Below are 14,925 nucleotides of genomic sequence, written 5' to 3' on the forward strand. Positions count from 1 at the left end.
ATTCATCAAGGACAGACAGGTGAGAAGGAAGAGGCCAGCTCATTTATCTTTCAGCCTCCTCTTTCCTTTCCCCAGTATTTCTGTTACAGATCTTGTCTTGTCCACAATGGGGAAACAATGCTTCTATCTGTTGCTTTCAAACATGTTCTGCAATCACTTCTCGGACTTTTGGCTAAGATCAAATGTAGTATCAAACATGTTCTGCATTCTCCTACAATTAGGTAACCTGTCCCCAGAAGTCAAGAAGTGATCTTAGTGTCTTCTACATAGCCTTACAGAATGTCCAGATAGTGAAGGGAATTTAAGAGACAACATCTGAGGCCTAAGGAAATCAACCACCTAGAGAACTGAGCTGCAGAAAGGATAAAAAATATTTCCGAGCTCTTTGAGGCTGAGCTTGTCCGCTCTGTCTTCTCTTTACGGAGCTGGAAACTTACTTCAACTCTTCCAAATTGGCAGGGTCTCGGTTACAAATTCCTCTCGGAGCATTCTTCCATTCTTACTCTGCATTGCAGATACTTATGAATGAGACTGCGGGAGACAAGAGGGCAGAACCAACATCGTTTGATCTTTGTGTGTAGGACTTAAGCCACAAAGCACTCAATGAGTCATTCTGTTGCTGTTGTTTTGTGTCTTTGGATTTTATTGTTGATTTTATTTGTTTGCACTAGGGATTGAACCCAGGGCCTTGCACATGCTAAGCAGGCACTCTACTATTAAAGGACATCCTCAGCCCTTGTGTTTTGTTTTTTAATGAATGGACAAACATCTCCGAAGTATGACATGTATTCAACTAATTATTAATCAAGTGCATCATCAATGCAGACACTGTCAAGCACGGAGATGGAGAAGTGTTGACAAGGAGCTTCAGACCAAGCAAAAGGGCCATAAATGAATGCTGTGATGTTACATAAAATAGGTGCAAAATACGGATGGGCACACGGCAAAACAAAAGGCTGTCCTACTCCAGAACAAGGACTTTCCCGTGGGCCCTTGCTCTTACCTTTCCCCCTAAGTATCCTAGTTATCCTGCCATCTCACACACTGCTGTGACCCCTGATTATCACAAAGAGCAGGTACTCATCTCAGAATTTGTTATAAGTCCAGCTGGACTGAACTGTAAAAGCCAGGCTTCAGTTTTCAGCTCCTTGAGCAAATCACTTCCCAGGGCTGCAGCGTTGTGCACTGTCTCTCTGCCTCCCCAACAGCCAACATTTGTTTAGCAGTGACTCCAGGGCCATCCTGAGACCCTTTAGTTATCCAGCTGAATTTCTATTTGCATCATATGTGATTGATATTTTTATATCTCCTCAGAGGCCAGAGGTCCCTGGAAGGAAGAACCATAAATATTAGTAGACTGTTGGAAACTGAAGGACTTTCATGGCCATTTGATACAATGCCACCTTTTTACAGGTGAGAAAACCCAGAGTCAAGGACATCGTCACTTGCCGGTGAGAATACACAGAGTTAGTGGAAGAACAAACTGAAGGACAAAGCTAAAGGCTTTGAAGACAGGCATCGGAAGCCAGCAGCCCTGACCCTACATTCTCAAGGGCCAGCCTCTCTGCAGCCATCGCCTCCTTCTCCTAATCTTCCCTCTCTCTTGCACTTAGTCTGTGAAATAAAGTGAGGGCTGTTGTATAAACGACAAGGTTAGGGTTGTGTCAACACCGCCAGTGCAATCAGATGACCTAGACTCCAATCACAAGCCTCATACTTTTCCCCTTGGGCATCTTCAAGTCTCAGTTTCCTTGTCTATAAAATAACGATTAAACTGAGCATACAGCTCAGCGTCAGAGCACATGCTTAGCTTGTGCAAGGCCTTGGTTCAATCCCCATGTCCAAAATAATTAAAAATTTAAAATAAAAATAAATGAAAGGTTGGAGTGCCTACCTTTTTTAATCTCCTGCAGGATCAGACCCAGCATGAGTGCAATACTGATCCAAGGGGATGCACAATCCATTTTCGACTATTAAGAAATTAATGATATTGATTTGGCCAACATGAAAAGTACAGGCAAGAACTGTAGGAAAGCTCACAGCGTGCTTGGAGCAGCAGGTAAATACTCCTATGTAGTCACACTACTCACTCCTCAGCATACAGATAGTACCTTTCTTTTTTGTTTTTCAAGAACAAAAGCCACAGAAATCTTTCCTTTCCAGTCAGAATTGAAGACCTCCAGAGCGGGCCCTGCCCTTTGTCAACGCTTCTCCCAGGAAATACTTCAGGGCACTTATCTCTTTTTACAAGCTCAAGGTCAACCACGGGGCTACTCATTATTTCTAATCTCCTTTCCACCTTCCTACAAAAACAGGAACCAATTCATTTCCGTCAGACGCCTGCCTGCTGATTGAGCGACTGGCATTGGCAGCTGCGTCTGAGGGCTCCCATGGGTGTCATGGGGGCCTTGCCAGTTTCCTTCCTCCCTGCATGCACCCCTTGCAGGGGAACATTCAATTTACTGCTTTTTCTTTCCCAGTGGATCATTAAAAGTTTATGTAAAAGTATGGAAAATCACCCCCATTGGAGTTTTCCTTCAGCTCTGCCAAAACAAAACAAAACAGAAGGCTGCCACAGGTCTGACAGGGTGGTAAACCATTCCCAAAAAGCGGGAGAGAGGTGGAGCGTTTCGGAGTCGCCCCAGGCCTTCCTGTGCTCTGGTTGGAACCCTCAACCTCTCCCGAGGACCTTGGAGGAAGCTACGGAAGGCCCTTTCTCTCCTCTCTGAATCTGCAAACAAAATGACTCAGACGGGTCCACGGTGGGGCTCTGCGGACACAGCCGGGTCAAAGGACGCGGACGCGGGATTCGTGCCTGAGAGCAATGACGCCTTGGTAAGGGCACCATCAGAAACGCGTGCCGAGGACCACGGAAGCTTGCCCTCTTCACCCCGGCCGCAGGCGGAGGCAGCCTGGCCTGGTGGCGGCGCAGTCAGCGCTTGTAGTGGAGGCAACCGTGCAAGCGACCGCGTCCTCCATCTGCCCGCGGCTCACCCGGGCCCTGCCCCAGGGCCCATAGAGTTACTGTGCTTCGATCGTTACAGAGCTGGTTGGGGACGCTTTCCGGGGTCCTGGTGTCCTGCACTCAGAACTGCACAACACACCCGAGGAGGTAGGGGCAGGCCTGCGGCAGCACACGGCAGGGAGAGAGCGGGGGTGAACAGACTCCCCGCCGCCGCGGGGATAAGGGAAGTCTTTAACGTCTGCGATTCCTGGGCTGGCTTCTCCCTCCTGCAAATAAGGTATGGGAGGGCTGTCCTCTAGCAAACTCACTTGGCCGGTGCCAGACGTACACAGGCCTTAGGGCTCGCTTGCTTTCCCGCCAGATGGAAACAGAGCTTTCTGATTGGTCCCGTGTCTGCGCAGGCGCCCTGGGTCTCCCGGACTTGAAACAGCCCCGGCTCAGGCGCTACACCAGGCTTTGCCCAGCTCTCTTCTCGGACATCAAGATCACCTGAAGAGCTTATTGGACACTTACACTTCCAGGTCTCACAGCTCTGAGAGACTGGGGAGGTAGACCAGGCACGACCCCCAGAAATGTGAGTTTTTAATAAGTGACCTGGGTGCAGTTGAGGTGCAGGCGCTCACATCATATTCAGGGTTTTCCCTGGGAGGCTGGGGGGTCAGACCAGGGCTTCCTGCACGCTAGGCTCACTCTTGCACCAAGCCACACGCGCCCTGTGACACCTGCTGGGATTTCCCGGCCGTTCGCCAGCTTATCCTGGTGGCCACCCCACCTCACGTCTTACCGGAACCGACCACCTGACGCTGCGAAGCAGGCAAAAAGCGGACTTCTCTCCAGAACGTTTTTTATTTTAATGCAGAGAGACGGGAGGCCAGTTTAGGAAAACACTTTCACCTAAAGGAGAAGGGAAGCTGGAGGCGATGTGGAGCAGCAAACCAGCCAGGGCTCGGGGGTCAGTGGTATTTCTGCCCGTCTGTCCAGAAATCTCCAACTTCCCCTTCTCAGTTCTCCATAAAAGTTCCTCAGGAGCTGGATGTGACGGTGCACACCTGTAATCCCAGCCCTCCGGAGGCCAGGGCAGAAGGATCACAAGATTCAAGGCCACGCTGAGCTATATAGTGAGACCTTGTCTCAAAATAAAGACAAAAACAAATCAATCAGTAGCTCCTCGGGAGGGCTGAGCCCACCCTGAAGCTATCTACCCATCTGTCCTTCTACTTGAGTTATGAATCAAGTCTGGTTTGTTTGGTGTCACCAGTTATTAATTTCTTTTGCGGGTTTTTTTTAGCTTTTACTTTTTTTTTTTTTTCCAAGTACAGGGGATCGAACTCAGAACCTTGGGCTTGAGAGGCAGGCATGGTGCCACTGAGCTAAATCCCTGGCCTAGTTTTTACTTTTTCAATACAAAACATCATGGGTCATTGGAAAGCCCTGGAAAGGTGGTATCTTCCATTCTCAGTTGGATTTGTGATGTTTTGGAGTTTATTGGGCAGAATTTTAAAAGTACATACTCAAAGAACTAGAGCATGGGCCCTGAAGGAAAAAGGTATATCATCACAGGAAAACTATGAAAATAGCCCCTTCTGTGCTGAACAAACCTACGTACCTACTTCAGGTGCAGTCTGCACAGACATAATTCCTGCCTCTGTCCATCAGGGCTCCCAGGGACAGAGGACGGTGACAGTGTTCAGAACATCTGCCCTTTCCCAGACAGAGCCAGGGCCTCCAGCCTGAATCTGGGACTACTTAACAGAGAACCGGGTGGAAGTGATCTGAAGTCACACCCTGGAGAACACGGGGCTGGAACTCACTCTTCTGACTTCATTGTTCATCCTCTTTTGCAGATGGGAAGAGGAGTGGGGAGACAAGGGGACACAAAAAGAATGAAGCTGTGCCATGAGCATGCGCCAGCTCCCCTCGGAGAATATGATGATTTGTACGGCAAGCACAGACAAATAAAAATTTAAAATAATGCCCATACTCTTCTTATACCACACTGCCTCCTCCATTAAGTGTATTAAAATTATTTAGTTCTAAGTGATGAATCCCAAGTGCCAATGCCCTGGATTAATGGATGGAGTGCTCTGTTCACACAGGTCCTGAGATACCAACAGCCACAGTCTCTGAATACGTTAGCTACATCTTCCCAGAATGGTGAATCAAATTCTATAAAAAGCACACTGTCCCAAACAGCCAATAGACACCCTGAAAGTGTGTTGCCCTCAGGAGAAGGGCGCGCTGCAACATGGAACATACCCAGGCAGCTCGCTGGACGCTGCTCTTCAAACTGCAGAGACAGATGGCTTTTCATCCCAGGGCAGTAGTCCAAATTTGTTGTAGATTTGAAGTGACAGAAAATTGTTCCCTCCTGACAGTCATGGGCAGACCGTGCACATGCTCAGTAAATGAGTGCTCCCAGGGGCACACAGCCTATGCAAAAGCCCTGGATGGCCCTGGCTTTTGCCAAGCCACATGGCAGCGCTGGAGGAGACCTGAGGGAAAGATCAGCTTCCTTTACAAACATCCCCGAAGGGACTCCAGGCTTAAGGCAAAACAGATGCGCCTGTGAAGGAGGGAAGACTAGGTCAAAGGCAGCGTTGTACTCTGCCCCACCCCAGCCCCGAATGCAAATCACTGCCTGACTGTGGCTCTGCTTTCTCCAGTTCTCTTTTGTTTTGTTTTGGTTTTGTGGGGGGTTTTTTTGGTACTGGGGATTGAACTTGGGTCCTTGTGCTTTCAAGGCAGGTGGCAGAACCACTGAGGTAAATCCCCAGCCCTCTATTTTGTTTTGTCTCAGAAGCTGTCCAGGCGCGCGCGCACACACACACACACACACCCGTGTCACGGTGACCAGAAGTCTGGTGTTGGACTTCCCTGATGTGAAATCTCAGAATGAGGTGAAATCCTGCAGCTTTGCCACAATTTGTGTCTGACCTTATTCTCCATGCAGCAGTAGCAGAAACACCCACATTTGTTGAGCACTTCATGTACCAGGCCCAGGACCAAGTGCTTCCTTTGGACGTGCAGATGAGGAAATACAGGATTGTAGAAGCTGTTCTTTCCAAGATCACATATCTCACCAGTGGCAGCCCTAGGATAAAAACCAGGTTAGTCTAACTCTACAATCCAACTCTAAACCCCCACGTTGCACAATCTCCCAGTCAAAGCACCTGTATGAGGTTCATCTGTAAAATGGGTATGCTGACAGGCTGGAGGTTTCGGAAGGTCAGAAGAGATCCCGAAAGCATTGGGAATGTTTTTATGTCTTTGAATTATTGCGATTGGTTGCCAGAAGTTGTTTACTTTGGAACTTGACTGCTTTTCCTGGGATCTTCAGACTCCCATTTATCCAGGGCCTCCCACCTTGAGCTATATACTGCCTGTCCTCGGGAGGTGTTTGCATTTTCAGCCTCTGAACACTATTGCTTTAGTTTGGCCACCCATCACCTCTCGGGGCTGAAAGCTCCAGAGCTACGGAAAGCAGACACTGGTGACGTGGGAGTGAGCCCTGTTGCTGACGTGAGCAGATGGCCCTGTGAGGAGAGACAAGTGTGGGCTGCCGGAGGCACGGGAGGTCAGGTTCCCCTGCAGGACCAGCTCAAGTCTGTTTCAGCAGAAGTCCAGTCGCTGGGGTTAGGGGCCTGAGGAGCCCCCTGTTGGCCTTTTGGCCTTTTTGGGGGGGGGGGGGTACTGGGGATCGAACTCAGAACCTTGCGCTTACGCGGCAGGCGGCAAAACCGAGCTAAATTCCCGGCCCTGGCCTCCTTTAATCCTCTAATTTCCGACTCACCACCTTGCTAGAGGTCCTGCAGCTCCTTGGGGAACAACTGAAGAATTCCTGACAGAAGTGTTCCCAAGGGTCTTCTACACCCAGAGACCCTTCACTCCTGAGCCTTCATGAGCTCTGAGGACTCCCAGGCGGGTGCAGCCTCAGGAAGTGGGCGCTCTCGCCTGCACCCCTTTCTTCGAGCTCAGCCCAAGGTCACCCATCTGAGGCAGAGACGCGCTTCCATTTCTTTCCTCTCCGTGGGTGTCCAGCTGAGCACCCAGACCACTTCCGCCCAGTCCTCTGACGCACGCTTACATCTTCAGCAGGGTGAGTGCACCCGGTCTGCAGCTGGCTTCCTGCCCCCTTGCACCCTGTTCATTCATCGCCACAGACACGGGGCGGAGCTCCTCACAGCGCCACTGAACCCACAATCACTACCCTCTGGACTTCGAATAAATCCCCGAGCCCTCCTGAGCACCTGCGAGAGCCTACGACAACTCGCTAAGGTCCTACACGAAGTCTCGCAGCATCCTGTGTGTTCTCTGATGGCGTCTTCACCCACGTTTTCCTCGCTTGTGATGGCCGAGGGCCGTGGTTCTCAAAGTGCAGTCTCTGACTCCCTTCCAGTGGCCTAAGAGGTCAAAACTGCTTCTATCCTAACACCAATGCTGCTTCCTGCCCACTGGCTCACCACAGTTTATCAAGTTTCAGACCACCACGTGATGAGTTTCGCTACTGTTGTAAAGAACTACGAATGTCTGACGCGGCTGTGGAAATATTCTTCCAGCCGCAGAGCCCAGACTCCCTCTGTGTCACAGGCCCGAGGCAGGCAGACGCTGGGCAAGGGGGCTTCTCTGAGACTTGGATATAAACGCTGCCCTGCCGTCGCTAAGCCGGAACTGTGCACAGACAGGCGTGGGAAAACGACGCCGTTTGCGACCTTTCACTTCATCAGGCCTGAAGCCTGATGTCTCAGTTGTGACCAGAGCAGGCAATCGCGTTTGGGGCCTACGTTCATCTTTGTTGGACATCTGTCTTTTGTATTTTAAATTCTTGACCAAAATGTATATGACTGGTGTGTTTTCTTTTAAAATTGTTTTAGGGTGTTATTGATTACTAAAGATGTTTTGGATGGGAAGGGTACAAATGTATGCATATCTCTGCCGAAACACACATCTTCGAAGTCTGAGTCAGCTTTGAGAGGCTCTCCCGGTCCATCTCTCCTGCCCATGCGTCCTGCCCACGGTGGCCTCCTGTCTACCACCCAGTACCTGGGAGTCCCTCGAACAGCTCTTAGCCCATTCTGTCAGATCCCCCTTTGGGGGTTACCAGTCCCTTTACATGACAACACCCCTGGAGGACAAGGGCTTTACACCTTCACATTGCTGTACTCACCTCTCCACTGGGTGAACAATAATGCCTATAGGAAGCCAAGTGCTGCTGATATGGACCATGGGACAGGTGTAAACCACTCTCGGTTCCATTTGGAATCTATCAACCAAATATCAAGTTTCTGCAGAAGTGGAAAGTACAAAAGTAAAGCAATAAGTTATAACACAGTCACTATTCAGCTGACAAAATTAGAATAAAATTCTCAAAAATAATTGCTGAAAGGTTTCTAAATCAAAACCACCCTAAAATAGCATACTGATGTGGGAACATATTTTGGCAGGTCAAGCTTGATTTATACTTGTGAAATTTCATCATATTGCATCAAAGGAATTTTAAAAATTGAATTCATTTTTGCATAAAAATGATTTGAGGCCAATAAATTGCCAGTCGTCTCTCTCCTTGAGGTCAAAATCAATGTCTGGTGCAATCCTAGAGCCCCAGCCACCAAAGATTCCAACTGGCGACATTCCAGGGTCCAATAAGAAGTTTGTCCTCTGGGACGTGAGCAGACACTAAATCAAATATGAAATTTTCCACTTTGCAAAAAGGAAAACATCCAAATAAAATCATTGCAAATAAGTGAACATTTGGAACTGCGATATTTTGCATTTCCTCAAATTCCTAACATCCATGACACCCATCTTGGTGCTTCTCAAACCAAACACTCTCACCCTCCATGTCCCTAACCTTCCTTTCCTAGGTGATGGTCCCACTTCCCTTTCAAGGTCTCCTCCCGCTCTTCCCCACAGCTGCCTCTGCCATCTGACCAGTGTCTCGGTACCACCCTCCCCCTGTAAGAGCAGCGTGAGACGCATCCACATCCTGTGCAAAGTGTCCATTTAAAGTGTAAAGGCAAGGCTTACAGTTCATGCAATAACAAAGTTGTACAGAAATCAATCCTGAGCATTTTTATCACCCCAGAAAGAAACCCTGTATCCCCCAGCAGACTCCTCAGGCCCTCCCCTCTCACACCCAGTTTCCAGCAACCACTGCTCCACTTTCTCTGGACACAGATCTTCGTCTTCTGAACATTCAACCTAATTGGAATTGCACAAAGTCTGGTCTTTTGGAACTGGCCCCTCTCAGAATAGTTTGTAAGGTTTACCCAAGTTGTAGCACGCATCAGTACGTTGTTTTCATTCCTGAACAATGTTCCACTGCACTGATACACATTTTCCTTAACCATTCATCAGTTAATAAGCATTTGGGTTGTATTCACTTTGGGCTGTTATGAACATCTATGTATGAGACTTTGAGACCCAGGGTTTAATTTCTCATGGATTGCAATTGCTAGGTCATATGGTAGCTATGTTTACTCTTTTGATGAACTGACAAACTTTTCCAGAGTGGCTACACCATTTTGTATTTCCACAAGCAACATATGAGGGTTCTGATTTCTCCACATCCTTATCAGTATCTGAGTACTGCCACTTCACTCTAGCTGTGATTCATATTTCCTAATGGCTAATAAGGTGGAGTATCTTTTCCTCTGCTTATTGACCATTTGTATATCTTCTTTGAGGAAATGTCTGTTCAGAGCCTTTGCTCATTTTATAAATGGACTGTCTTGTCTTACAGAGTTGTAAGGTTTCTTCATATATTCTAGCTACAATCCATTTTGTAAAAATTTCCTCCTGGTTTTATAAGCTGTCTTTTCATTTTCTTGGTGTCACATAATTGCCAAATCAAGATCACAAAACTCCTTTTCAAGAGTCTGATAGTTGTAGCTCTTGTTAAGCTCTTATGTTTAAGCTCCTACATTTAGGTTGTAGCTCATACATTAAGCTCTCACATTTTCATCCAATCTGAGTTAATTTCTGTATAATGCTTGGGGGCTGGGATTCCAGTTCATCACTTAATATGTGCCTACCCAGTACCCCAGCACCATTTGTTGAAAAGAATCTTTTCCCACTGAACTGTCTTGCTACCTTTGTTGAAAACCAGTTGCCTATAAATGAAAGGGTTTCTTTTGGGACTCTTGATTTTATTCCACAGAACAATCTGCCTATGCTTCTGCCTGCGTTGCCCTAATTATGAGAGCTTTGTAGTCTGTTTTGGAACTAAGAAGTGAGGGGCCGCTATTTTGTTCCTCTTTTTCAAGAACTTTCTTGTGCATTTTGGGTATCTTGCATTTCCTATGAGTCTTTGGATCTGCTTGTCATTCCTGAAAGGAAGCCAGTTGGGGTTTTTTGTTTTTTTGTTTTTTTGTTTTGGGTACAGGGGATCAAACTCGGTCGGTCCTTGCAATTGAGCAGCAGGTGGCGAAACCACTGAGCTAAATCCTCAGCCCCAGTTGGGGTTTTAATAGGGATTGTATTGAATCTGTAGAACAATTTGGAGGATACTGGCATCTTAACAGTATTAATCTTTCAACTTAATATCTTTCAGTGATATTTTGTAGTTTTCAGCATAGATTTCACATTTTGTTAAAAAATACTCCTAAGTATCTTATTCTTTGGTATATAGTATGAAATGAAATTTAATGTCTTTAAACTGTTCATTGTATGCATACCCAAAAAACTTAGTTTTGTATATGATTTTATATCCTGCAATATTGTTTACTAATTCCAATAGCACTTAGTCAATTCCTTTGGGTTTCCCACGTATAAGACCGTGTCATCTGCAACCCGCCTCACCTCATGGCTTTGCTGTATAAAACATCTTTGAACCGTGGGGTGGGTGGGCAACCCACTTTCTGGTCCCCCTCTCTCTTGGGGAGAAGCTTTCTTTCTCTCAATAATTTTTTCCTACTCTAAAACAAAAAAAAATCATGTCATCTGCAAATATAGATAGTTTTAATTATTTCTTTCCAATACGGAAATCTTTTATTTCATTTTCTTGCCTAATAATTCTGGCCAGAAACTCCAGCAAAATGGTGGAGAAAATGAACATCTTTTTTTTTCTTTACTGGATCTTAGGAAGGGTAAACTTTTTGTCTTTAATTATTAAGTATAATGTTAGCTATTGGTTTTTAATATGTGCCCTTTATGATATGCATGTATGGGAATGACACAATGAAATTCATTAATTTGTACAATATATGCTAATAAAAATAGGTGCCTTTTATTAGTCCAGCCAACTCCCTTTTCATCGTTTCTTGAGTATTTTGATCATAAAGTGAAGTTAAATTTTGTCAAATGCTTTATCTTTTGTCCTTTATGCTACTGATGTGATGTATTACATTAATTGATCATCAGATGTTAAAGCTTGCATTCCTGTAATAAATTCTACTTGATCTTGACGTTGAATATATTTTACGATTGAAAAATTCAGTGAATGTTTAAATTTTTAAAATTTTATTACAGTAAAAGACAGTGCCATGAATCCCCCTGAAAACATTCTCCCTTGCTTCAAATTCACTGATCGCATCATTCTTGCCACTTTCTGAAGCCAATCTGAGTGAGTGTCTTTAGTTTGCCATGGATACCATGAGGTGCAGAATCAATACTAAACATTTACCTTCCGTAGTCATTTTGACTTTGGGAAAGAACCAGAAGTTCATATAGCATTAGAAGTGGTGACTAAGGTGGATGAGGACACAGCGTCACGTTCTTAGGAGCCACCTTTCCAACGGACAGTGCTTGGCAGCAGCAGTCACCATATTTTTATTATACTTCATAAAGGGGACTCCAGAACTGCCTCAGAAAGCATCAAGATTAATGGAGTAAATACGTTCAAATTGAGGAGTATTTTGAAGAAGATTATGGCAATGTGTTTTTACTGTAACATGTTTTAAAAATTTTAAACATTCACTGTATATTTTGATTACACTACATATATGCTGCTGGATTCAGCTTATTAGTGTTTTGTGCAAGATTTTTGGATCTTTACAGGCATTATTGGCCTGTAGTATTTTTGTTGTTGTTATGCCTTTGTGTATGTGTGTGTTAGACAAATACTGGCTTCAGAGAATAAGTAGTAAAGTATTCTTCTTCTGTTTTTCAGAAATTTTTTTAAGATTGATTTTAAGTTTTTTCAATGTTTAGTAAACTTCACCTGTGAAGTCAACTGGGCCTGTGTGTGTGTGTATAGTATGTAGTGAGTAGTGTTTTAATTGTTAATTCATTTTCTTTACTTGTTATATAGTCTATTGAGATTTGTTTCTTTTGAGTCAGTTTGGTAGTTTGTGTCTTTCTAGAAATATTGTCATTTCTTCTAGGTTATTCAATTTGTTGGTATATAGTTGTTCACAATATCACCATACAGTCCTTTCTATGTCTGTAATGCTGGTAGTATTGTCTCCTTTTTCATTTCTAACTTTAGTAATACATTTTTTTCCCTTGGTTAATTTACTTAAAGGCTTGAGAATTTTGTTGGTCTTCTTTAAGAATCAAGTTTTGATTTTGTTGTCTATTATTTTTCCTTTTTCCATTTCATTAATTTCTGTTCCAAAATTTCCTTCTTTACACTTGATTTGGGTTTAGTTTTATTTTCCTTCTTAAATTGGAAAATTAAGTTATTGATTTGAAATCTTTCATTTTTATATAGCTATTACACATAGATAAAAATTCTCCTCTAAGTTATGTTTAACTGTAGAACATAAGTTTTTGTGTGTAGGTCTTCACTTTCATTCATTGCATGGTATTTCCTAATCTTCTTGTGATTTCGTCTTTCACTCATTAATTATTTAGATGTATGTTATTTAATTCTGACCTATCCATGAATTTTTCATCATTTCTGTTACTGAATTCATTTCATTCTTTTGTTTTCAAAAGTCACAAGTTGTGTTATTTCAATCCTTGTAAATTTACTGAGGCTGCTTTGTAATCTAACATGTGGTCTATCCTGGAGATTGTTCCCAGTGACTTGAAAAGAATGCATATTCTTTTTGCTGAGCAAAGTGTTCTAAAGATGTCTTTAGCACTAGTTGTTTTTGTTTGTTTTGTTTCTGCAGTAGTGGGAATCAAACCTGGGGAGTGCTCTACCACCCCACACACAATTGCCATCATTTATTTATTTATTTATTTATTTATTTATTTATTTATTTATTTATTTAAAGGTCCTCCCTAAATTTCCCAGACTGATCTTGGACTTGTGATCATCCTGCCTCAGCCTCCAAAGTAGCTTTAATGACAGGTGTGTGCCACCACACCTGGATCTAGATGGTTTATAGTGTTGTTTCTTTTTAAATTTACTAATCTCTGCCTATTGGATCTACCTACAGTAAGTTCCTGACCTGCAAACATTTGAGTTATGAAATTTCACAGGTGCTCTGTATAAGACTTACTTTGTTGTGGTTTATAAACAAATCTGACTTACAAACAATTCTCCAGGAGTGGTACTAGTTTATAGGTCAGGGACTTATTTATTGAAAGTGGGTGACATATCTCCAGCTATTACTGTTGTATTGTCTCTTCAATCCTAACCTCATATACAGTAATACCTCGGTTCACAAACGCTTTTGTTTGCAAACAGTTTGGTTCGCGAACAGAAGCATTTGGCAAAATTTTGTTTTTCTTTGCAAACTCTGCATCAGGTAACAAACATGACTGTTACCATCTTTCCCACACAAACACAGTCATGGCCATCTTTTCCAAAATCACAGAACAAATTAAGTTCATGAACCAAGGTACCACTGTATTTGGGGGTTTTAATGTTAGGTACATATATGTTTATAATTGTTATATCTTCTTGATAAATTGAAAAATAGAGATAATGAGGAAGCTTTATTATTATGAAAGTTCTCTTTTTATTTGTAGCCTTTTTTGTTTTTTTTGGTTTTAAGGTCTCTTGCCTCATAGTAGGATAGCCACTCCAGCATTGGGGTATTTTTGTTTTGTTATGTTCTGAGACAGGGTCTTGTCATATGGTTTGAGGCTGAGCTCAAACTTGCGGTAATCCTCCTGTCTCAGCCCCCCAAGGGCTGAGATTACAGGTATGCACCACTATAGCTGGGGTTCAGCTTTTTTAAAAATTATGGCTGTCTATAATATATATTTTTCCTATCCTTTCACTTTAAATCCATTTTTATCTTTGAATCTAAATTGTGACTCCTGCAGACTACATACTGCTAAGTCATATTTTTTATATCTAGTTTGACATCTTTTGATTGGATTAATCTATTCACATTTAATTTTATTATTGATGTAGTTAAATTCCCATCTGCCATTTCACTTTTGTTTTCTTTACTCCTCATACCTTTTTGGTTATTCTTCTCTTTTTCTTTTATATTAAATGTATATATACTGGTGTAACATTTTGTTTCCTTTAGCATTTTACTGTATTTTTATGAGTTATATTTTCTTATGGGTTGTCTAGGGTTTACTATCTACATTGTAATACTCTGGTTTCTCTTCAGATTGTATAAATCTTTCGCCTTTTACATTGTAACTTGCCAATACCTGGGCCAGGTTTATATTAATTTCAGTGATATATAAAATATTATTTCTATATACATCTATTTCTGCTTCCCCTTTTAGTGCTATTATCAGCATACATGTTATATACATACATATTATAAACCAAATAGTACATTGCTATTATCACATAATATAACTGCACGTGCATTTGAGAAGCTAAGGAAAGGTAAGGCTTGCTAAGAGTCTGCCAACATTCTTATCTACCGGTCCTGACTCTTTCCATTTGTTCTGTGGATTCACATTACCACCTGGCATCATTTCCTTATTTAGACAAACTTTTGTCCCTATCGATTTCCACTGTGCTTATACATCACATATGTGTACATTTCCATACATTTTAGGCCTGAAAGTCTAGTTATATACATATTGTTTTTGTTTTATGCAATTGCTTTTTAAATTAGTTAAGAAGAGAAATATACACTCAGGTTGTCTTTGATGGT

General features: G+C 43.3%; 1 protein-coding gene across 11 annotated transcripts in view; it reads right to left on the minus strand.

The window, feature by feature from the left end:
• Window positions 1–3,792: 3,792 nt before the first annotated feature.
• Window positions 3,793–14,925, minus strand: part of Taf2 (TATA-box binding protein associated factor 2) — a 105,842-nt gene continuing 94,709 nt past the window's right edge. For 5 of the 11 annotated variants that reach the window (XR_015442930.1, XR_015442929.1, XR_015442924.1 and 2 more), the window contains 2 exons: window positions 8,130–8,247; window positions 3,793–6,056 (listed from right to left, as the gene is read on the minus strand). The gene's annotated coding sequence lies outside the window, so the exon portion shown is untranslated. The remainder of the gene's footprint in view (window positions 6,057–8,129; window positions 8,248–14,925) is intronic. The other 6 variants (XR_015442927.1, XR_015442928.1, XR_015442925.1 and 3 more) reach the window with 6 other exon arrangements.

This window comes from Heterocephalus glaber, unplaced genomic scaffold (assembly GCF_053883595.1).
Source record: "Heterocephalus glaber isolate CG9 unplaced genomic scaffold, H.glaber_assembly_v1.0 deba00001555, whole genome shotgun sequence".
NCBI classification, from domain to species: domain Eukaryota; kingdom Metazoa; phylum Chordata; class Mammalia; order Rodentia; family Bathyergidae; genus Heterocephalus; species Heterocephalus glaber.